The 25,989-nt window shown below is 38.4% G+C and overlaps 1 long non-coding RNA gene across 1 annotated transcript in view; it reads left to right on the top strand.

The window, feature by feature from the left end:
- Window positions 1–24,549, top strand: part of LOC116696537 (uncharacterized) — a 376,836-nt gene extending 352,287 nt beyond the window's left edge. The window contains exon 3 of the long non-coding RNA XR_004333765.1: window positions 24,501–24,549. This is a non-coding gene — a long non-coding RNA (uncharacterized LOC116696537). The remainder of the gene's footprint in view (window positions 1–24,500) is intronic.
- Window positions 24,550–25,989: the final 1,440 nt, after the last annotated feature.

The following is a 25,989-nucleotide window of genomic DNA, read 5'->3' as shown; positions in this document are numbered from 1 at the left end:
AGAAACCTATCTTCATCAACATCATCATCACTAAATGTAGATATGCAGCTTTGTACATTTCAGCTGTGACCAAATTAAGCTTTCCATAAACACTGAATTAATGAGCGTAATGTAATGTAATCTTATTTGTGTCTGTCTTCTGAGACCACCACTTTCATGCCAAGAACAGGGAACTAAATTGAATCTACAGTTATAGAAGTGATCAAATGAATTTGCTAGATTCAAAAGATTCTTGGCTTGAGGCACTTAGACGTCTGTCTACATATGAGGTCAGACCGGGACTGGTTTGAATATTGTTAAGGAAATTAGCAGACAGGAGTCAATAACTCAAAACCCATTATATCAAATGTTGCAGGGTTGCCATTAGCTATTTCTTCAAACAGCTTTTAGCAATAAGCTATGTGCCTTCTGATTCCAAAGCAAACAAAGGGCCTGTATTGACAGCCAACCAATAAGTGGACCTCCATCTTCAAGTTTCTTGAAACAAATGCACTACTTTTTTTTCCAAAAATAAAGGATTTTCATTTTTAGAATAAGCAGTGCTCTTTGAGATTAACTTCCATTTCAAATGCATTTACAAGTATTACGGTTGGCCTGTCTAGACCTCTGGAACACTATGCAGGTACTTTGAGTTGTAGCAAAGAAACATCATTCAGTTTCTTTCTTTTTCAACAAGAATTGAACAAAAAAATGGTTCTTCTCCAACACTACGGATTGAGAAAATAAACAAATGTTCAAGGATTTCAATCAACATTAGCAATCCCCTTCCCCAGTACACACCCACTTCCTCCCCGATCAATTGCTGAAATAAGAATCCAATCAAAGTCTTGTCATTCAAGATGAAGAAAACACCAATCTTTTCTTTCTGCCTTTTTATTTGATGCTGTTGTTGATTATAACGTTGTGTCACCATCAAACGTCCATTATGAAGGACCCTTTCTCACAAATACTTCCAAAGCTCTGGCCCTTACCCTTCTATTGTTTGATTGCTTATAATCTTAGTGATTTAAAAATGCAACTTCTTCGTTATTTTGGATGAGAGTGTTGGGGTATCAGCGGAATTTCCTTATTACAATTACTACATGAGCAATGTAAACAGTTCTTTCCAGAAACAACATATTTCCGTACTCCTTGAAAAACAGTGCAAATAGCAGTGTACATTCAGAATATTTCATAGATAAAAGAAAGATACTGTTGTCGTGAAGGGGGGTGGTGTGTGAACAGTCTGCCTATACAGCCTTGAGGCTATTGGATCTGGAAATCCTGATCAATGCAGAGCTAACGTTACTTGGATAATTTCTTAGTTCACACATTTACACACATTTTGTACTTAGGAGGGCATTAACATTTAATGTTAATAGTTAACATTAAAATGGGTTAAAGCCTGGGGATTCAATTATATCCCCAAAATGGTGTGGGGGGGGGGCAATATAATATAATTTTATGTTCAGATGTATGTCCACAAAAATGAACACATACACAAACACAACATCAAGGTTAGTATATTGAATTAAAAAATATTGTTCTTCATTATTTGCATTTAGATTAAATAAAAAGGAATTTTGAACATTTCATTGGACATTTTAAAGTTGAGTAGTTCACTTATTATTCTGTAGTATTGTATTCAAAGGCATACAAGAAAATAAGTTGTCAGAACTAATAACTGGCTATATTGGGTCACAATCGTATAACTCAATTTAGACTTTGAGACAGGCTTCTGTGATCTGAAGGAAAAGATGAAAATGGTTGGTGGAAATAGTTATTATTATCATTATTATTATTATTATTTTTATTATTATTATTATTATTATTATTATTTATTTATTTTTCTACTGGAAACCTACAATGTCAGTAAGGGGAAAGCCTTCTCTGCAGGATCAATATAAATATTTGCTTTCAAACTACATCATGGGACATGTGGTTACTGAGGGGTAACTTACCAACCATCCCTCATATGTCTGTTAATGTACTCTCAAAGAAAAGCTTCTTGATTGTGCCACAGATCTATGTTGTAATAATAACAAATTTGTGTTGTTACTGACCCTGGTGACTCCAACCACACTCATTTAGGGACAATTAGGTATGATTGAGTCTTTTTACAGTGTTTATGATATGGAATGTATTGGATTATTTATTAAGTTCCCTGTTCTTAGTACAATTATGTGGGGAGTACATACTGTAGGCTCTTGCATGCACATTGCAATAATATGAATACATATTAAAACGATCTCAGTGGCAGAGTGGAATATTTAATTTCATCCCCAAGACGTGCTTCACTGGTCTCTGTTGTCGGTCTGTCTATTGCAAATTTCTTCATTTCCCTTGGGAAAGCATCGAAGCTGCTCAGGTGGGGAAAGTAAGTCCAGACTGTCCTAATTTAGAAATATAATCTTTGGTAATGGCCCTTATGAAACTCTTAACTTGGTCCTTAACACAGTAAGAATAAAAAAATGTGTCAGGAACTCGTAACTCCAGGTGCCAATCAAAATGAGTCTTAAATGAGACGTGAGTCACACATGATGCAGGGAACAGCCCCGCAAAGGCCTAGAAAAGCACTTGTGTTTACTCAATTACATTTTGACAATTAGAGTGCTTTGTGAAGCTCAGCAATGATTGATGCACTCAAAGAGAGAGACAGAGAGAGGGGGAAAGAGAGAGAGATAGAGAGAGAGAGAGAGAGAGAGCAACCTGCTGTTCAGCACAACTGATATATACTTTTATGTATATGGAGATTTCTTTACAGGGGATCCATCTTAGACCGAGAGGCCATCTAGATAATCCTGAAATAAGTTTTTTTGTCAAGTCTACTGCCTCCGTGTAGCAGTGCTCTGTACTCTCTATCTCTCTCTCTCTCTCTGTCTCTCTCTCTTTCTGTCGAAATGTGTGTCTTGATTTCAGGGGTGGAGCAAGGTGTGCAGGAGTCAGGTGTCCATCTTGCTTGTCATCAGCCTCAATCAAGCTCTGCTTCATAAACCCAGTTCTCTCTCAACTCAGCGTCAGATCTTAGACAAAACTTTCAGAGTTAGTCACAGTCCAGCAAACTTTGCTCATTTGTTCTTGTTTGTTTTCGACCTCCCTTCTCTTGTGCCTGCAGTTTGCCATGTGGACTTGACTCCTGCCTCCACTCCAGTCCTGCCAGACAGAGACCAAGGACCTGTATTGGACTCCCCTCAAGACCAGAAATCTCATTCACTGGATCCCGCCACAGGCCTGCACATCTGCCCCCTCATTCTCGGATTACATCGGAAAAAAAAACAACCTCTCAAGCTTGTTGCCCTTTCAATTATCCATGTACGTGGCATCCAAATGTTACTATTTTGTCAAAGTCTTTTGTTATGCATTGTGCTGTTCTTGAAAAATGTGACCTTTGCCTAAATTAAAATGTGTGTACATTTTTGCTATCAATCATTTTGGAAGTACATGCGGCAAAAAAATAAAAACGTTATCTTAATCTCATCTTGGAATTGAACTCCCGGCTCCAGTGTTTTATGTCCTTTACCTTGAAAGTTATAGGCCAGTATACCATGTCCCAACTTCCTCCCTGCCTATGGATGGACAGAAGTGTGGTCATTAAAAAAGCATGAGTAACGAAACACCCACAGGGGCAACAATATGGAACTGAATCACTCAGATTTCCAGCCAGCAGATTAAAAATAAATTGTGTCTAAAATATTCAAGGGGACGTTATTAGTGCAGCTTTGCAGTTTTTTTTCCTCCGCCAAGCAGCGCCACGGTCGAGCCGCTTTGCCTGCCCAGGGTCTTGGGTTCATCCAGGCGTCCATAAACTCATCACAAAAATATAGGGAAGCACTGGAAAAACAGGATAATGGTAAAAAAGTAACAAGCAGAGGGAAAGGAGGTGATGAAAGAAAGGGGGAACAATATGCTGAAAGAGAGAGTATGAGAGGACAGTACGGGACTTTGACAACATCATTACATCAGCATGGCATTTAGCTCTTGGTCAGAGATGTATGGAGCTGGAATTGTTTCTTGATTACATGTGAGAAAAAAAAAGATCTGAGAGAAAAAAAAAGTATTTGAGAGAAAAAGTTGTCATACCAATAGCAAAAAAATCTCCCTCAAATGTTTTTTTAAACTTTCAAATATGTATGGTTTGTTATCAGTTTGAAAAAAATTCTCTAAAAAAAAAGTCTTTCCCTCAAAACGTAAAATCTCTCTCAAACTGATTTTTTTAAACTCTCAAATATTTATTTTTTTGCTATCAGTTTGAAAAGAAATTCTCTCCAAAAAAAAGTATTTCTCTGAAAACCTAAGTCTTTGTGCTTGATTTGTTTTTTGCTCTCGTCTTAGGATTTTTCTCTTGATGTGAAAATAATGTCATGGCCACCTTCCTATTGGTCAGTTGGGTGAGCACCGTCTTGTCTTGGGATTCCATCTGAATCATTACACCATTATTACCACCATAGATAGATGACTAGCAGCCAGCCCGCTTCTAAATAAATACCTTTTAATTATCTAAACACTTAATAACAGTCAAACTGAAACCGTGGCGGTGAGCTCCAGGCCCTGCAACCGCAGACGGACCGCCATCAGTGGGGCTCGGCCAGCGTGGAAACATTGCCGACCTCAACCTGATCTGTCAAGGTCGGCAGCGAAGCTTTATTTGAGAGTTTAAAATATTTTTTTTGAGATGATTTTTTTCACACTGATAGCAAAAATAGATATTTGAGAGTTCCAAAAAAGTATTTTGAAAGAGATTTTTTTTGCTATTTTGCTATTATTATTAGTGATGGGGAGGTAGATGAGGACAAAGAGAAAATCATAGAAAGCAACAGAGACACAGAGAACTAGGAGGGAAGCCTGTTTCTGCTGTTAGCTCTATAACAGCTCATGCTTCAAAACATAAAGGTACGTTTAGAGATGCTTCCAGTTGTCTGGGATTCCTTCAACTACTGTATTCTACATGTCACAGAGCAGAAAGCTTCTTGACTAATTGGTCAACAGAAACCATGAAGGGGATTTATTTTTAGCATGCCAGTTGCATTTTAATTAACACTAGCAGAGTTTTAGGAGCAGGGCCACACCTCAAACACGCCTCTCTGGTATTCCTATTGATACCCACCTAACCCTCTCCTCTCATTCACTCCCGTATTCTGCACCCCTCCCCTCCCACCCACTTTCTGTTCCTCTCCTGTCACGCCCAGCTGCTATGGCGGATTCCCTGCCGAAGCCCCCCTGAACACAGTCCACATCAAGTCAACTGACGACTAGAAGCAACTTTACCATGCATTCCAATAATCTTTCATTATTACCTTGTTCAAAACGCATCTGGGTGATGATGTTGTCCTTGCTAGTAAATCAATTGTTGCCATTTATGAACAAAGACCAGAAAGTCTAAATGATGTGACATTCTTGAACCCTTATTGACCATGTTGATGATTTTCCTTAACCACAGGGTAACAGAGTTGCCATGCACACAGTTGCTAGAAATTGGTAGAAAAATGTAGCCACAAAAATCTGGGATTTTGCAGAATTATCCAATATTGATAGGACTCAGATGCCAAGATTCATCCATGTTAAACATTTGAATTCAATTCTGGCAATGAGTATGGTCATTTACAACATGTGAACAATCAATCAAGGCCATCGATATTACCTAGTGTCTACCGGCAATCTTTGTTGGGATTATGAGCACAATAGGAATCCTTACAGCATCTCTAAAGGGCCTGTATTCATGGTAAGAAATGCAAATGGATGTGATAAGTTTTGTACAGCTTTTAACCAGTCTGCTGCCTACTGCCTAAGGGTTTCACCTCAAACTAGACCTCATACGTTGCATACCTTGTAGGGAAAAAAGAAGGCAAAATGTTTTTTCAGGTGCATTTCAGGTGCTTCTTACCACATCTGTTTGCAACTAGGAACTCATGATTGTAGTAACAAAATTTAGAGTTTACCATACTGCATCTATGGACATGCCTGTATTCACATTACATTGTAGACAGGTAAACAGACACAGAACTTTGTATACCTATCTCTTTCCTAAACGTTTGAGTATTTCTGATGAACTGTCCTTAATAAACCAAAGTTGCCAAGCACACATGATACACATCTACATGAATTACACATATGATTCACAGAAACACACACACACACACTGATGCAATCATACTGTGATGTATGTTTCATCATCTGTTTCTCCATTCAACATTAATGCATTGCTTTAGTAAAGCTGGACACCTGCTCCAGTAGCAAAGTTGTACGCCTGTGCTTTCTGCGACAGCCCCCTCTTCACCATCCCGCCCCCTCTGTCGCTTCACAATAAATCACTCTCCACCCACTCCCCATCTGCATGCAGCACCACCAGTAGCCCCATTCAGTCACTTGCCTCTTTGGCCTTTAAATTGCCTCATTGAGTTGCATGTGTTTTGGCTCCAAGTGTTCTCATAGACAACACTACTGTAAAAATGTTTGTGTGTGTGTGTGCAGTATTTCTTTTGTTGTGAACCAGCCACCAGCTGTAGTGATCTGACACCTCAGTATTGTGTTCGAGAGCTTTTTATGTGTTTGTTGAGTCAGTGACAAGATTATTTACGTTCTGGGTAAATTTACATGGGCCAACATTACAATACCTCCCATCCAACCATTGCTGGATGTGACGACACAATGTTTTGCTTTTAATGCTTCATGTTACAGATAATGTTCAAGTATCAACATACATTTTTTTCTGATATCCATCACTTCTGGAGAGTCACATTCAGCAGGCTTTTCTCTGCCATTTTGGTTGTAAACATCTTCATTTGCATTATCATTGGACGCCAGGAAGAACAGTCTTCACTTTACTTTGACCAATAGAAATCCTTAATAAATGACAAACAATCTTACCTGCTTTTTTCTTCAAAGTTGATCCAGTCTTCACCATGCAAAATCTTTGAATGTCTCCAGCTGTTCCAGCTATTCAAAAGGAAGGCTTTTTCAAACACAACACTACTTGGCTGCAAATATGCAAAGATTCAAAATGGCTCATCGTTTGATGAAATGAAGTCCATAATCTTTTCAAAATGTTCACTAACAAGCTTTCTTTTTCCTGTTTTAAGTTGGCTAATTATGATTAATAATTATATGGTCACTTTTAACAAACTTAACTAACCTGCATTTTAATTTTGTAAAACATATTTTGTAGTACAAAGCGGTTCAAAATATGTCAACTGAAATACAGGTTCTCACATTTCCAATTAAACTAGCATTAATATTACTAGCAGTATCACAAATATAGTAATGCATTGCATGACAACATCCTACACACAACAACTAAAAAAGGGGTTTACAAAGGTTGGTGAGTTCAGTCTTTCTAGCATGCACTGCATTCCAAATGTGTGATTTACAACCTGAGGCCAGAGGTCAAACCATTATTTTGGAGATGCTGTGATATTTTGGGGTAATGAGAAATACCCAAGTTATTCTTTTTGTTAATGAGTTCAGTGAAATAATGATAAACTCCCTTGGCTATCTCACCTCTCCTCCCATTTCCGTCAATGTCAACCCCCTCCTCTGGCACATCTGCTCCAGGACCTCTCGTCTCACCCTGTACTGTCCACTGCTGTACGGCTATAGCAGATGGTGTGCATACACTCACAAACACACACACACACACACAGACATGGATGCACACATGAACCTGATGCATACATGTCCTTGTTTGTTTTCTCTTTTAAAGTGATGGAAGTCAGCAAAGATTGAGCTGGAATATGGTGAACTAGACAAATAGTGTTGCAGGGTGAGATTAATCAGTACACAGGTTACTAAGGGGGATGATGCATTTCAAATGCCTGATTAGGTTTGATGTGTGAAATGATGCCTTCGCTTGGCCGTCCTGTTCCATTAGAAGTGAGGCTTACAAGGCACCAACAACACTTCAATGACTTTGGTAAAAGCAATGCTTGCAATACAGAAAACTAGGGAGATGGATGGATTTGTCTGTGTGGGTGTTGCAGTTGGGTGATGACAAAGCAATGGTGCATCAGGCAGGCTTGTCTGTGAGCTTAGTAGTTTTGATTTTAATTGGACAGAGCATTCAGCTCACTTCATTTTTCTGGATGTTTGCTGCGAAGTTAGGTCACACATTATAGTGAAACTCTGTGGCTTAGATCCCACAGATGTTACACAACTTTCTAGAAAAAGTCACTGAAATGACCACACTGTATTTGATGATATTGAAGAAATTAACCTAATAAATCTTATTTTTTCATATGGGTTGACTTGTCAAATAACATACAGCACACATTTCTCTTTTTATTTGCTAAAGCATGTAGGATTTAGTTTTTGTTCCACACAGTGGCGCAGAAAATGGTGGTCATGCTACTGTAACGCTTATCGCATGTGTTGGGAATGCCGATTGGATTGGAAAGCTGCTGCTGGTCTGTGTGTTGATGCACATAGTGACCACACAAAGGCTAAACTTCATTTACCCGCCAGTATTGGCTGAGCTGAAACACGTGACAAATACAGGGCAACCCTTATGTGTTTGAGATGTCACTCTGATGGACATGTGCACCTACAATAAGGCCCTATCAAAAATCTTTTTTCTTAATTGGATTCTTACTCTGAGCAACTGGATCAAACATGGACACACTATTTTCTGCCAAAGTTTGAACCGTTCTAGTTATTCCACATGAGCGATTTTTGGATTTGTGCTTTTGTTCTGACTTTTCTCACTGGTTTGATGTGGATGGGAAAGAACATGGAACTGAGTTGGAAAAAGGTGATATCACACTTTTCTATGCACGCTAAGCAACATTATTAAATTACGATGACAGTTGTGGGGTTATTAAAAAAAAAAACATCCATGTGGACCAGAGTAAGCATGTATATTAGTTTATATTAGTTTTTGAATGTTTAAATTAAAAAAAAATGTTTTTTTTCCCCCAAAATGTATTTATTTATACATGGAGAAGATTTAAACCACTTTGTCAGAGGCTTATTTTTAGAGGCATCCTTCTGCTGCCGCATCCCATTAATGCATTCAACCAGTCACTGAGGTCATCAAAAAAGCATCTACGAAATAAGACAACAGTCAGTTTCATATTTTTTTTGTCAGTTTTAAATGTTGCAGGGATTAGGGAGCAGCAGGGAGCTGTTAAATTAAGTGTTGCATGCTGCACACCTTAAACATCCCAGCAAGGTTACACACTCTGTGTACCTGCTGTTGTGTCGAAAGCAATTTGTTTGCAATGTAAACACAACCTCATTTGCTCCTCTGTTGAGCATTCTAAAACCTGGAAACCCTAATTTAATTTCACACACACACAAACACACACATACATATATACTGTATGTACACACATGACTGCACATCCATGCACCCCTCCAATATAATCATCAAATTTGTGGATGACACCACGGTCATCTGCCTGATCAGTGGACACAACACACAACACAACCTGCTGCTCAACACCAGCAAAACCAAGGAGATGGTCATAGACTTCAGGAAAAACAAGAGGGAACCAGCCCCACTGAGCATCAACAGGGAGTGTGTACAGCGGGTGTCCTCCAACAAATTCCTGGGGGCATCTTTTTCCGAGGACTTCTCCTGGACTGCCAACACAAGACAGAACCATCTGGAGGAAAACTATCATTGGCCTTTTACCGAAGCACCATCGAGAGCATCGTAGTGTACTGTATCACAGCTTGGTACACCAACTGTAATGTGGCAGACAGAAGGAGCCTGCAGAAGGTCATAAATACAGCTCAACGCATCACTGGCAGTCCCCAACCCTAACTACAAGACATCGCCAGCAAGCGGTGTCTCAGAAGAGCTAGGTCAATCACTGTCGACCGCTCGCACCCAGGACAGTACCTGTTCAACCTCCTGTCCTCTGGTGGGACATACAGGATCCTCAAGAGCAGAAGAAATAGACTTAAAAGTAGTTTCTTTCCAAGGCAATCAGGTGCCTCAACTTATACTATGTGGGTGCGCTATGTTGTGTGAATGTTGCATACATTGCTTATTGTTTTCATTGTTGTTTTTTATCGCTTATGTTTATTAGGCACTGCCTGAGGAAGCACTTCAATTTCATTGTATACTTGTGCAATGGAAATAAAGATGCTGATCTCATCATATATATATATATATATATATATATATATATATATATATATATATATATATATATATATACATATATATGTATAATATGTATAATGTGTATTTTGTCAATCAAATTTCAAAGAATCTTCTTTGGTGGATGCAGTTTGCACAGGTGGAGATACTATAAAGTTAAAGGCTCTGTGGAAAAGAAATTGTAAGTGGCCCTTGACTGTTTAAGATTTGGGAAATCATTATGACATTGTGAGAGAAAAGTAGGACTTCTTTTGTATTTTATGAAAATACCAAGGTAGGGAGATTATTTGAGGCTTTTTAATGCTGATCTCCTAGAGCCAACATCCTGAAAGCTTTTAAAACCACATTAGCACAGACAGTAATGGGTATGTTCTGTTGGTGTAGCCAGAGAGGAGATGGTTCTTTAAATAAGGAGGATTCAGGGTTCAAATCTCTGATGCCCATTATAGCAAGTATTTGCCCTATTAAAGGAGAATTTTGGTTGATTTCAACATGTAGCTATGTTGTTGTTTTTTTAATTTGTAGTGCAGGCTTAAACAGGGCAAGTTTTAATTGTGTTTAATTGAATTATTCAATTATTCCTTCCAAGTGAACACAGTGAATTTGACTGCAGTAGATGTGACAGAATGGCATAAAGGTTTTTACAATCAACTAGTGTGGACATCACCGGAAGACAGGAAATAAACAGAGGTATGGATTAAAAACTTTCAGATTCACTGTGTTCCCTCGGTAGGAATCAATGCACATTGGTAGGGACTAGTAATGACATTCTGAGCATGTTTAAAGGCTAAAAAGAAGTTTAAAACTTGCCCTCTTTGAGCCTGTTGGGTGCTAACTCTAGCAGGAGGGTAACACGGTGTGGACAACACCGATTGGTTTTGTTTGTCTCGCTACTGACAGCACTACACATTTAAAAAAAACACAGCTACATGTTGAAGTCAACCGGAATACTCCTTTAAAACATTTGAAAGAACCTCTTTCCTCCTCTGAAGAGAAAGCTTACGCACTTTAACAAGTCTACTCCTCTGTGGAGTTGAACAAAGTAACACATTATAATTTTCATCACGTCATCATTGTTAAGTTTTGGAGTCAACACCGTACAGTTCAAGCCAGTTCAAAAGAAGAGAAAATGTAAGCAGCCGTGAACAGTGACCTTCTTCCTCCAGTAATATTCTGTGGAACTCTGTGGGAAAAAAAAAAAAAACTAAGGTGAAACTTCAATTACCCTTCTGTCTGTTGAGATGATACTTTTATTTTTTGAGGGGAAGAGCTTTTGCACTCACTAGGAGATAAAGTTGTTCGTTGAGGACGGTGGAAATGGGAGCGGACTGGGCTTTGTGTGGTTGCTACCACAAATCATTCAGCTGTTCTGTTGGAGCTCACAATGAGGCTTTTCCGCAGGCCCATGTTATCAAACAGAGATGGATTTCCCATGATCTAAGGCATTGTCAAGCTTTGGCACTGCACAATTGGAGTTTACACATATTTTGTGCTGGTACTGAGCATAATGTATGCTATAACTGAGATGTGGATATGTTTCTGTTAAGGTGCAACAGTATTTTAGAAATGGGGATTGATGTGTTTACAAACAAAGCATAATCCAATGAAACGTCAAATGTTTTAAATGAAAAATTGATTAATGAAATGATTGATGAAATTTTTTTTTGGAGCATCTATTGCTGTTTAACAGAATAAGTCACTCTTAAAAACCAAGTAGGGTTTATTCTAGACAAAACATTTCACTGTTAACACAAGCGCTGTTCCGACATTCCACCACTATGGGCCCAAAGAGAAAATTCCATTATGAAGAAGCCGAGATATCAATTTCCCCACTGACAGTAGCCTCAGTATACCGTAAAAAACACAATGCAGCCACAATGTCTCTAAAACAATATATCTCACTCTGCTGTTGATGTTATTATTACTATTACCCAAAGCTGACAATAAATAAATTCAAACATAATCTCTGGGGATCAACAGAGCGAGTCCTTATAAATTTAGAAAAGAAAATTGAATGCAGAAATAACGAAGATAAGGAAAAGGAACAATAAAACAATAAATGTGTAAACTATATATGATGTAACTCCTGAATGTGCTTTGAATTGTACAGATCTCTGCAGCTCTACAATACTTTTGAGCTTATTCACATTTTACAGCTTGCACATTTAGAAATCTGTTTTATTCAAAGGTTTTCAAATACCGAAATTGTATGCTACATGCCCAACACCAAAGAGCAGACAAACAGTTTGCAAACAGCTGTTGAGGAATGTAGAACATTTAGAAGAGCTGATGTTGGTGAAGACCAAAACAGAGCTGTTATATTAACTGGACTTACAGTATTTGGCTGACTGAAAACTCGCATCTGAACAAGAAGGGCACTTGCAATGTTAATAGAGTGTGAATTTTCCCAGTGGGGAACTCCCTATCTCGCAATGATAACTCAAGTGATAACGCAAGTGAAAAATAATAAATGTATCCCCCTGTGATAAAAATTCCCTTACAAATGTAATGGGTTCATCCTTGGCCCAAAATTTTGTGAAAATATAGAGTGGGTTTCCATAATCCGGCTGACAAACAAACCAACAGAAAAACAAACCAAAAACACAACCTTCTTGGCGGAGGTAATACATGCTAAAGCTGCTTCAGGTATGCTGGATGTGTACGTCTACAACTGTTTGCGAAGACGCGTTAGCTTAGCTATAAGCTAATAACTGTCAAGTTGTTTTTAAATATCTAAAGAAACCTTAAATGAGTAATTTAATATTGAATACGTCTTGCTTTAACAGTTCATTGAAATGTTCTGTTTTACTTCAGAAAACACTGGCAAAAGTTGTCCCAAAGGCAGAACTCACCCTACACCACAAGACCAGATCCAGATCCAAAGTTGTTGTTCTCAGGGATGCACCACATCCTGAAATATATGTACATCCTTAAGTTGATGGCATTGCTGTCATGGCCTCACAGTAAAGTCACTTTCAGTAAAAACTGGCAAAACTCACCCCACTTTCCCTATAGCTGTTCTAGTCCATTCTAGTCCATCAACAGGTTTTTTTTTTTACTGACAAGACAGTAAACATGGAGGAACTAATCAGACTCTAAACACAGAGACAGAGGCTCAATCAATTTGAAACAGTGAATTGAGTTGTTTAAATATACCACTAAATCAATGAAGTGGCAGCTTTTGCATCATCAAACCCATATGCATTGTGTCTTTATGTTCATCTTTTTGAGCAGGCTCACTGGGCAAATTTTTTATAGAAAGCTTCTTGCAAAGATTCAGCAGATGAATCCATTTGTAGAAAAGAAAATACAGTTAAATATAGACAAGGTGTCCCAGTTACTGAGAAATACTGTATAGTCAGCCATCAAAATCAAATGAGTAAAGCCTGTTTATTTTGAACATTTGACAATTACAGCATTACATAAATACTATGGTTGTTATGGAGACATAATGATGAATCACCGGCAGGTGAATTGTCTTTTTGCTGTCTAAACATTCAGCTGCCACCTGTGGTGCATAGAATGTGAAGCTGTGAAAACAAGATGAATCATACATACATTGCTTTTTATCTTACTTAATGTTGAAGTAAAAAAAAAGATAATTTTCTGAAAGTGTTATGTGTATGTCATTCAATTTTAAATTCATGTGTATCATTTGTTAGTTTTTTCATGGCACCAAACAAAAAAAAGACTAAAAAAAGATTATTGCAATTATATTTTGGAGTTGTTTGTTTTAAGGAAAAGGGTTTATTGCATGTTTTCTCCAGAGAAAAATTGTTAAATTGTAGATTTAAGACATGAATGATATTTGCATCCCCTTAAATCTAACAGATGTTCAGTCTCATTTGCAGATTTACATGCATTATTATTTTACAAACAAAATCTTGAGGGATAGAGATGAAAAAACCTTTTGCATGTCTCAGATCTGAGCAAAAATTTGCAGTTAGGTTTTCTCTTAATGTTCAAAACCTTTTCTGAAATATTCCAACGCTTCAAATATTCTTCAAAGTGCCTTTTTAGAGTATTAAGCTGACATTATACTTCCATGGTTAACTTTCCATGTTCATCTTAAACTCTTCAAGAATCTGGACGAGTGTGCCTAAATGTATAAGGCTGAATAAGTTCAGAATTTCTGCATTAAAAATGCATCCTGTAAAGTCTTTATTTCACAGAGATACTAAGTCACATTTTTCATTCATGAATCATTTCACTCCTAACATCCAGCTAATATCTTTCACCCTCCTCTCCAGCTCTTTCAATATGCACCAACAACTTCCTGTCCCTTCATGACATAAGGCTGGAAACCCTCAACGTGAAAGCCTAATTCCTCCTCAATAGCAGCCGTGTGTTGGATTCACCTCTGGCGCGCCAAAGGGGATTATGGTTAATAGAGTTGTCCAATACAGAAGCAGAATTAGCCCCGGCTGATCTCCCTGTGTGGTTTCAGCTCAGGTGTCATTGTGTGCCCACAGTTGGAAGCATTAAAAATGAATTTGATTTTGGAAAGGGGAGGATTTTTCTTGCTTGCACCTGAACAAAATGGCCTGTTCTCTATTCTACTGTTTGAATTGTTTTGGGTTGCAGAAAACAACAAGCTGTGAGTGTTAAGATTCTGCCAGACATGTTTGAAAGGTGTGTGGGCTTGTGTAGTTAATGTAGTCTATTTTTGAGTGTATTGGGACATGAGCATGAGGCTCAGCCGGCTTCCGAAGATATGTGGTCATCTACAAGGAACATTAGCCTATGTAATTGTCTGAAAGTGTCTTCCTTCTAACACAGCCAATGTGAAACCATAGTGACTATTGTGAAACCTACTACACAAAAAGTGATTTGTGGTTAAAAAAAACTGTTATTAATTGCCAGTCCAACAGAAAATAAGTTACTTAACTCAAATTTACCGACATATCTATCTTCAAAGTTCTCCATTTTGAAAATGCCCCATGTCATGTCTTTTGACCTTTTTCTCTAGTTTCTCATTTGAAATTCTTACACTCTGCTGGCAAAAGAGAACATACTTTTTCAATATCTTCAGTTCTTGACTCATAACACCATGGCAAGCAACATGTTGTTGTTGATATTCCCTGAACTTCCCATCACGTTTTACAGTTACAGATGATTTAATACTCTGGTTGAGGTTAAAGTTTGTCGATCAACAGCCAGAGGATTGACATGAAGGTCTGCTTTTGATGATGATGATCCCTAGGGCATTTACGCCTCCTGAGCACCAAATCAACACAGCACTAAATTGTAAACAGCGGCAGCTTTTGTTTTCTACCATGGCAAGACGCATGAACGTATGAATATGGTGGCAATCACTGTAGTAAACGCCAAAATTTGGACTTCAATAAACACAGACCAACTATAGTCATACAGAGCACTCTGGCACTGCTGCTTAAAAAATAGTTTTCAATTCCTTTCTAAGTTAGGGGTTTCAATCAGGCTAAATAACAATGTCTCAACAGTGTCGCAATCAAAAATGACACTTGAAAAATTACATTTAATCTAATGGTTGATTATATATGGGTAAATACTTTCTTGTGACGTTTTCATGAAACTTTTGACAGTGGTTTGAGTGATTGCAACTTCTCATCTTTGGGTCTGAAAGTATGTTACTTTGACACAGGAGGAAGATCTTAGCATCCCATTTTATCCTTTAGTCAATGATGCTTTTTCAGTGATGGTGTGTGTGTGTGTGTGTGTGTGTGTGTGTGTGTGTGTGTGTGTGTGCGTGTGTGTGTGTGTTTCATTTGTGTGATGGTCTGTTGAAAGAGGGTCAGCCTCACTGTGGTGATGTGTGGTGTTTTGTTGTAGTTCTGTTTGTAATGTAGGTGTGGATTTATCTGCTCAATCAGTGACATTAAAAACAGGAATGCATCGTTAGTTGCTCTGAGAGCTGACTGATTGGTCACTCACACAACTTGACAGTGACCAATCAGTCAGCAGGTGGTAGAAGGGTACAATAGCTCTGCAATAAATCAAATTCTTTTTTACGACTGGTCCACTCATGGGGGTGCATGTACCCAAAGGTAAACTGTAAATACAATAACTGAGAAGTTTTGAATGCATACTTTTTTGTGTGGTTATTTTGTATTCTTAGCATGTTGTGTCAGGCCCGCCATCCACGTATACTTGGTATGTTCAAGGTGAGGCTGAGATGGTAAAATGCCAGTTGTGTACTGTATGTACTGTAGAGTTATTCTTTGTTATCATACAGCTTGTTTTACCTAAAAATTATCTTCTTATCATTGTGTTCTGAGTTGGATTACAGGAGTTACATTTCATACAAATCACTGTGTACTATATGAAAAAAGTAGGCTGGTCCTCACCAGCAATAAGAAGAGAATTTAATTCCATAATTTTTATTCATAAAGGTCTCCTGCTACAGCTCTAAATTAAAACCGTGCTCAGCAGACCAGATCTCAGGCCTGTTCAACTGTTTCACTCTTGTTAGCCCTGGGGTAAATCCTGAACTTGGAAATACTTCCTTTCATTGCTTTGCACCTTATAAATGGACCTCATTACATGAGATTTAAAAAAGTTTAATGTTTTGTTTTTCCCAATGGCAGATTTTAAACTTTAGTTTTGTCTAGCTTTGGCTTGCTCTCATTTCTCCCTGCTGTGCTCTTGACTCTCTTGCAAAAGAGATCTTGATCTCAGTGAGATTACCTGCAGGGTTTATCAGGTTTTTTTTGCTACATTTTGAACATTGTCTTGGTTACCTTCCTTGGCATGTTTTTTGCTTGTTTCATAAATCTAGTGCTGCTCCCTGCCAACATTCACTTCAAGTTTTCCAGTGCCAGCCATCGTATATTATCATTTATAAAGACTGGCAGCACTGTATTGTTGTTGTTATCATCTAATAAAAAAACAGCTGATCCAATTGAAATGGCCACTCCACTCACCCAAGACTGATCGCTGTAATACAGCAACTCTCCTTCACATTACTGTGAATGATACATTTACTGCCCATTTATTTGTTGAATGTATTTGGGTCAGGACACAGAATTTAAAATCTCTATCTTTGTATATAACACATTGGCCCGCTGTGTGCCATTCAACAAAAAGGGCACAAAGGTGCTGATGCAAACTGACATTTAAAGATGTTCCATCCGGGCAGAATATGCAACCATGCGTTCACTCATAATCTGCCAATGTCTCCTGTTTTTGTATTTAAAAAAAGAGAGATAAGACCTTTGTGAAACAACTCCTAGAAACACAAAAAACTGTCAACAATGTTCAACTTTGTCCACAACTGGCTTTGGTTCAAGTGTTAGCCAAAGAAGCGTGATGATCTCTTAGTGAGCATTTCTTCTTTTTGTTTTTATATCAGAAAAAATTGTCTCTTTCTTTTTTAACTTAGTTATTTCAGAAGCAGCTCACTTTGCACAAACAAACGTTGATTTTGAAATCCATTACTTGTAATTTCACTTGTGATGCAGAGGATGACGATGTGTGTATGTGTGTGTGTGCGTGTGTGTGACATTAACTGTCTCAAGCACTCATCTGCCGTGTACACCTGCTAGGAGTTGCTCAGTGGGCTTTAATTGAATCTCAAACTCTCTTGGAGGTGCCGGGGCACCGCGTAAATCTGATCTTTGACTTGGCGTCACTCCATGGCAGGTGGGATGCAAAGGAACTGCTGCCACACCAACTGTCATAAAGTAAGCGCTGGGACTTTAATATGTTGGCTTTGAGCTTTTCCTAAAACTCAGAGTCTCCCACCATGATAATTATAATTATCTTCTACTCATTGGATATGCAGTATGTTATCTCCAATGAAGACTAATGATACCGTCTGGTTTATACACTTTCGGTGGGAAACATCAATGTGGTATTCAAATAATGTGACGCACACAAATATGGAATGTCAATATTATCTTGTGTCAACAGTCTCTCTAACAGGTGTGAAGAATCAAAGTGCCTTTGATGTAGATAGAGTACAGATAGTCCTTCTTTATTTTAAGGAAGTAGCGTGGTTGCAAGGCTCCAGAAGGTTCAAGGAAAGCCAAAGACGTGATGACACAGTGAAGGTTATGAGGGGGAAGGCAGCCTTTGTTGTATGAGAGAAGACAGAGAAAGCATATTTTAAAGGGTGATGAACACATGGTTCCTAACAGAAAAGCAAGTGAGCAAGGACATTCAGTATTTACAATGTGCAGAGTGGGTGGTGGAGCCTAATGGCATTGCATTAAAGACCTCCTGTAAAAAGAGAGTTGTGAAATGAACTGCCTCACTTTTAATTATAGAGGATTCACTCAGAAAGCCTTGGCAGAGCATCCCTACCACAAAGATCTCAACAATGCTTCTGTTGAAGTATGTTGCTGTCAACTCCTTTTGATATTCATTCGGTTACAAAGCGCAAAATAATTAAGAAACAAGGACTTTTTTACTAGACTTTAATTACTAGACATGTACATACACACATCCATGTACACAGATATATCTACATATAGCTCTTGAAGAGTGAAATCAGGAAACAAGTCAACTAATAAATAAATAAATGAGTAAGCTCAATTACACCTACAATGCAGCTAATTGTGTGGCGGGCAGCCAGCGAGGGATAGCGAGGTAGGAACCTATGCAGACAAACACTAAATATGCCTCTACAGTGACCTTTCCCTAATGGAAAGCTGGTTCACATAGTTAATCAGTGGTTTCTAATGAGAATAACATTTGCAAAAGAAGAATTTATGAGCTGGACAGAACCAGCAATACCAAAGATAGATAATTGGACAGGTACAGATTGATCACTTTTGCCAATTTATTATCTGTAAATTCTAGCTAGATAGAGGTGCCATTGAAATATACTGCTCCCCATTTTTTCTTTCATTTCCCAGGTGCCATAGACATTCTCCTTGCTTTTACTGCTGCTGTAAGAACAGAGTGGGCTGGGAGACAGAAATCCCAGCATATAATTAGGACTTTAACTGATTTTTCTGGCACCCACTTTGTTGAACATTTGAATAATGTTCTCAGTAGAAAATGAATCATGTATTTAGCTTTCTTAAAGTGTAATGCCACCCCGAAAAAGAAGTGGCCTGTGTTATGATCTTTAAAACTAGGAGAAAGCTGTACTTGTATAACTGTGAGGCAATCTTTTTGATTCTTTAAATGCATGCTTTGGCACAACTTTTCCTCTTCAGGATAAAAGCCACTTACTTAGATTGTGTATGTCACCAACGTTTTAAACTAAACAATTCACAGGACAATCACTGTGACCATAGCAATAAAGTCCATGGGGTGTTTTTTTTTTCCAGAGAATGATTTTTTACTTTGAAAACGGCAGGGTTGTTTGCCAGAAACCCAAACCATGAGCTGAAAGGCAATATTTTCTGTGGGTTCATCACTACAAGTGTAGCAAGTATTTGATCCACTGTTAAAGGTCCCATGGCATGAAAATTTCACTTTATGATGTTTTTTTAACATTAATATGCATTCCTACTACTTGCTTGGTCCCCCAGTGTGTAGAAATGGCGATAGGTGTAAACCGAGCCCTGGGTATCCTGCCCTGCCTTTGAGAAAATGAAAACTCAGATGGACCGATCTGGAATCTTACCTGGAAGGTTACCTCCCCTTTCTCTGCTTTGCCCGCCCAGAGAATTTAGGCCACCCATGAGAGAGCAACATCATGGCGGTCAAACGAGGAAAGTGGCAGTTGGTCAAGGCCACATCCCCAACCTCCAACCTTGCCCCTCCTCCCCTCCTCAAAAGCTACAGACTCAGAAATGGCACATACTAGGGAAAGCTCATTGTGGGACTGCCTCTAGTAATTCTGCACCAAGGCTGAACTTTGGGAAAGAGACTTCAACATGATATTAGGGGACCATTAAGGTAAAGTATCTAAAGAGCACCAAGTCATGGGACCTTTAAAATTGAAACATTGAGTGTGGCTGCTTAAGGAATAGGCTTACAACAGACTATAAATAGGCATCTAAATGTGACTTGTTGCATAAAACATATAATGCAGACAAACAAGAAATGATTCATTATAAATATCCTATGGAAAGAATGTACAAATAAATGTAGAATATAGAGAATCCCAGAGCAAAAACTACAAAACATCCCATCAACCCTATTGGATCTTTTACCTCTTAATCTCTTTGGCATCGGTTTGTGTGAACCACTGAGCTGAGCTGGTGAACGTGAGCCACTGGCGTACAATTTACTAATGTTGGTGTTTTTGTGTATAGAAGTAAAGATTTTTCATACCTCTAGAGCTGCCAGCTGCCAAGGTTTCCTACAGCAACTTCAATATTCAGTGGCATCTGTAATTTAACCACTGAAAAGCAGATTTGGTTTCCAGCTGTCCTACAACTTCCTTCTAAACAAAGGAAGTCAAATTATTCTGTAACGATTTGCCAGCTTCACTAACTGGAAAAGTTTGATGGAGCTTCAGATGTAGATGAGTGCCTAAAACAGCTTATTCTTAAAATGATTAAGCTTCTCTTGGTCTCCATCTCTCTCAATCTTGTCCCCTCCAGTTCCACATTTCTCCTTCTCTCTCTCTCTCTCTCTCTCTCTCTCTCTCTCTCTCTCTCTCTCTCTCTTTCTCCAGTGGGAGTGACATGTCTTGTGGGAGTGAGTGTGTAACAGTGGGAGTTAATTTAATCAACATCATGCTTGGGTAAGGCAAACATTTCTCAGCCAGTCAACTCACTAACCTCTAGGTAGTGTGTGTGTGTGTGTGTGTGTGTGTGTGTGTGTGTGTGTGTGTGTGTATGTGTATGTGTGCGTGCGTACATGCGTGCGTGCGTGTGTGTTTGTGTGTACGGCAGCAAAAGATTGACAGGAACAGTCAATTGTATCAGCTCATGGTCCCTGAAGACAACTGTTCACTCTCGGCACCTTGGTTCACCTCCCTGTGTCTTCAGCCTGAGCTGTTGGGTGGGGCTAAAAACAAACAGCACATAGGGGTTTTGTTTTAGCGTTAAATTGGCCTTTGGATGTGTGTGGAATTTAGTGTGTGCACAGCACAAAGCATTACAACCACCGTTAAGTGGTAGCACAGCATGAAAGAGTACAAATTAGCCATGCACAGTATTGAAATCTTTTTTATTTGCCAATAATTTAATTGGCAAATAAAATAATCTGATTTTTGAGCTATAACTTATTTCAGGAAGAAACACACCATCAGCATTTATTGGAGCTGTTATGGAGAGGTAAAAGTCCATCCACTTTAGCTGTGTTAGGGATCTCTTGTTTATTACATTTGCCAGATAATTAAGAAATAACAGCCACTAACAACAAACACGTACACATTAATGCATCACAAAAAGCATTCTGTCACACCTTACTTTACTTAGGCTCTACTATTATTAGAGGATATCCATTGCTTGTTCTTTCATTCTGTAAAGATGCAATTTAGCAAGAAGCACTACTCATTCCAAGCACATTATTTTCGCAAATGTATGCAAGGTGTTGGAGGGTGGAGACAGAAATGGAGACAGAGATGGTTTGACGCAACATCACCAGATGTAATTAACAAGTTTGGATTTGTCCTGGGCTTTGGAGTAAAAAGCAGATGCTTTACATGTCTCCTTTATCACTGTTTCCACAAGGATTACTTTTTGTCCTTTAATCATTGATGATAACTACACTGTATTAAACTCAGGGTTGCAGTTAACAAATAGATTTTTAGTTTTGACCCAACAGATACCGTTTTGGGAGTAGCAGTAGTTTCTTCTGTGTAATAATGAATTAGCAATCTTGGTAAGATTGTCAAAACCGACTTGTTGTTCTGTTAACTTTGATGAAATCCACAGCTTTTAGCAGCACATAATGATGAGGCATGCAGTTGACGCATCCGTCCAATATCTGGTCTGGGAGAAAATGTGTTTCAGACATGTTTTAAATCTAATTCATTTTCTCAAACAGTGCTGGTTTAGTGTCACTTCTAGGGCTGATGCATTTGGTTATAATGCAATCGCTCTTTATTACATTCTTCTTTATACACCCACTGTTTGTCAGCATTTGCCTCTGCTAATATATTGCCTCTGTGACCTGTTGATTCAGATCTATTGCTTTCTTTAGCTGGGTGCTGTCTGGTTTTAATTGCAGCCATGTCCTGTAACCTCCCCTCTTACATGTATTTTTCAGATTCACTGCCTGTGTAAATCTTTTGAAAATTGCTTTGTGATCTCCTCTTCTACCTCCTCCTCACATAAGGTCAGGACCGGCTCCTTACTGACTGGGACTGAAGTGCAACAGTGCACCCTGTTGGACTAAAGTTGATCAGCTACAGAAAAGGCAAGTGAATACATCTTTCTGGTTCCTCTTTTGTAGTATTTTCTAGTCTCTAGCATAATTTTTTGGGATATTTATACTCCAATTCTCATGCTTGCTTCTTCTCCGAAAATGTGTCTTTGTTTGTATTCCTCTTCTTATTCCTTTCCTGTCTTTGTCTGCTCCTCCTCCACTTTGGTGGGGGTTTTGCCTTTCTTCATCCACCTCCTTGCTCCATCCATTTTTCTTTTCTTTTTTTACCTCAGATTGTCTGTCTGTCTGTCTTGCCTTTAGTCCTTCCTCCATTCTTTTTCGCAGCTCCTTTCACACACTATAGGCTTCTTGAGTGGGTGATATTTTAATGCAGCTGGTGCTTGATCCAGCACAAACTGTTCTACAGCAGTACATGTTTGACATATGACTCATTATATCTGGATCCTTTTTACTTCACCAACAGCTAACTGACGATGTGATGCAGTAATGGAGCATAAATAAAATTGCAGCTGGAGGAACAATAAAGCATGAGAGGTTTATGCTTTGACGTTTTTGACATGATCACAGGAGCAATATGAATAAAAAACCTAAATCTATTTGTCTAAGCTGTAAAGCATTGCCTGTTATGCAACGTTAGAAACATGATGACTGTCTGTCACATGGGTTTTGTAGATGAAATTGAAATTTGTATTTAGTCAATGTAACCCTCTACTACAGTTGACCACAGTTCACCCAATATCTGGAAGTCTGGGTTATTACGTTTAATTACTCCATTCTTATTTCAGTCGCAGTATGAATGACAATGAAAACAGAAATGTACCCAAATGCTTATAGAGCCACAGAATAAAGAATCAATGTAAAAAAGGACTAGTTATGCCATACCTTCGTACACACTCAAAATACTATTTCAAAGGAATATTGCAAGATTTGAGAATTACATTTATTTGCTTTCTTGCTGACAGGTCCGGTAGCTTAGCTTGAAGAATGGAAACAGAGGGAAACAGATCACCACTTATGCTCACTGGCATAATTAAGGCTTTGGCTATAGTGAGGCTTTGGCTATATCAGGCTTTGGCTATATCAGGCTTTGTCTATGAAGTCAATACTTGTTTTTGGTCTTTTTATATACCTTTTGACAATAAGTAAAACATTTTTGCCAAATATCTTCTTTAATATAGCTGTTATTTTTTTCTTTTAACATGGTGATTAAGCATCTAATAATAGAAGGAAATGAGTGAGGGTGGATTTTTGAGGCGTGATCTTGTACACCTCTGATTATTCCTGATGTAAAATGGCTGTTTACTTATCGCGAGAGAGATTAAACTGTGCAGAAATGAAAACTGGGTATTCATCTCACCTGTTTATGGGTTTCCAAGATGTAGCATGTAAATGAAACATGATCTCATGTTTACCGTGCTGCAGGTAGGAGGAAGCAATATCATTCTGACTGGTACATGATTGATGCTCCCCCCACAAATTCAGGGATTCAGCCCTGCCCTGTGTCAAGTTCAATCCCCAAAGCCATGACATCTCTCTTTTTTTCTATCTGCTGTCTTCCATCCTTTTTGCTCTATTTGCGACGTCATCAATATTTGTCTTTCTTTCTTGTTCTTTTTCTTTGACTTTGTGCCCTGTCACCTTACTGTAGTTTATCTATTCTTTGTCTATTTTTATCATGGTTTCGTTGACGCGCAGTTTTCTCCTTTTATTTTCCTTTAAGGTTATTGGAACCATCTTATTCCTTACTTACAGCATTATATATTCTCTATAAGCTTGTTGAAATTCAAACTTCATAAGAATTTAAAATAAAGTTGCGTGTTGTTGCAAACATGATTTTTTGATGAGTAATGCACTAGTTACTCTTAGTCATAACTTATTCACTTTCTTGCTGAGAGTTATATCTGTCCTTTAGCTATTACCAGCAGGCAGTTAGCTTAGCATAATGGCAATGAAAGGAAAGGTAGATTAGTAACTTGAAAACTCAAAGATCAACACGTTACATCTCATCTGATTAATCCGTACAAAACCCGAAGACTAAAATTGCCTGACTAAGAAATAGTCAAACCACAACATGTCATTTTTGCCCTTTGTTTTTTACAGATTTAGCACTAGAGCTATAACATACTAATTAGTGAGCCTGTAAATGCTAGGTAAAACAGATTTCTGTTTGGAAAAAGACAGGCTAGTCATTTCTTCCTGCTTCTAGTTCTTATGCTAAGCTAAGATAACCAGACACTGGCTGTAGCCTTATCTTGAACAGTTAGATATAGGCATGCTATAAATCTTATACTTCAAATGTCTGCCAGATATTTTCTATGTTAAACTTGTCCTTGAGGGTGTAAGGAAGTGTCTATATTAATTTTTTGTTTATTTTATTAATTTTATTTAATTCTTTTTCTCTTCTTCTATCTCTTGATGTTTCTCATGCATATTCTGTGGTCACTCTCACTTTCCTTTTTTTCCTTTTGTTCTCTCCTCAGAGAGATTAACGTAGTATTGCAAGTCTTCCTTTTCCTCCTTTGTCTCTTGCTTTCTCCCTCTTTCTTACTATCTCCACTTCTGTTATTATTCTCTCCAGTCCCCAGAGGAGGAGAGAGGAGAGCAGAGGCTCTGCTGCCGACTTTGTAATGTCTAAATGTTATTTCATCTCATTTATCAGTGCCAACTTCTACCCTCAGCAGAGAGGCAGGATGCTGGTGAGAGGCAGGGGATTAAAGCGTTTTCATGGACAAGCTAAATTACCTGCAGTCCCAATTCCCCCTGGACCTTTTTCTCTTGGATACAATGAAAACAGTATGTGCCATAATTTTCATCATTAATTAAGTTTTCTTATGACATGACTTGAAATTTAGCAGCAAACATAAGGAAAATGAAAATCACATTTAACAACTAAAGATTGTGTGAAATGAACATTGCCTCCCTGTTTGAAGTGAAGTAGAGCTTAATGAGACTTCATGCATTTTCATTGCAAGCTGGGCCAAATTGCTACTCAAATCGGATTTATTTAGATTGTTTCTCATACCTACTCTAGGATGAAACACACTTGTAATTTGAACTGCCAGGAATGTCAAAAACACATGCAATGACATCTGTTTCTGCACCAGTTGTGTCCAGTGCTTTCTAATGCCTTTGAGGCATTTGAAGGCTTCAATGGTGTCTTCCATCGTGGCGCCAATGTCTTAACCCATGTGCTGTGCAACCAAAAGTAAAATATTCTCATGTGAATGATCTAAGATTCTTTTTCTTGCTTGACAGCTCTGACAAATTTGGGCACACAAATACAAGCAACATGTATGATTTGTGCTTCAAGAAGTTGTAGTACATACCCACATGGTCCAGAATGAAATATGATTCTGAAATGTAACTTGTTATTCCAGCTGCCGTTTTTAAATCAATCCAAGAACATCCGAGCTGAGAAACAACTAAAGTATTGCGTTATTTTAGCTGCAGTTTGGAAGTAACCGTACTTGTAACACCTTAACCTCCACTGCCTGCACAGTGAGACATTCTTCTTTGGGCCACTCACGTAAACATGCATTTGGGCTGTTTAAATCAGCAAGCAGGTCATTTTGACACATCTCAAGCCCCATACAGATATACAATTATTTTCACCAGATCAAAACTGCCATCCATGGGTGCATATTTAGCATTATCCCGCACTTTCCTGGAATGAGGCATTTGTGTCAAACCATCTG

This window comes from Etheostoma spectabile, chromosome 10 (genome assembly GCF_008692095.1).
Source record: "Etheostoma spectabile isolate EspeVRDwgs_2016 chromosome 10, UIUC_Espe_1.0, whole genome shotgun sequence".
Classification (NCBI taxonomy): Eukaryota; Metazoa; Chordata; class Actinopteri; order Perciformes; family Percidae; genus Etheostoma; species Etheostoma spectabile.
The sequence above is the reverse complement of the archived record's forward strand: the minus strand, read 5'-3'. Positions and strand labels throughout refer to the sequence as shown.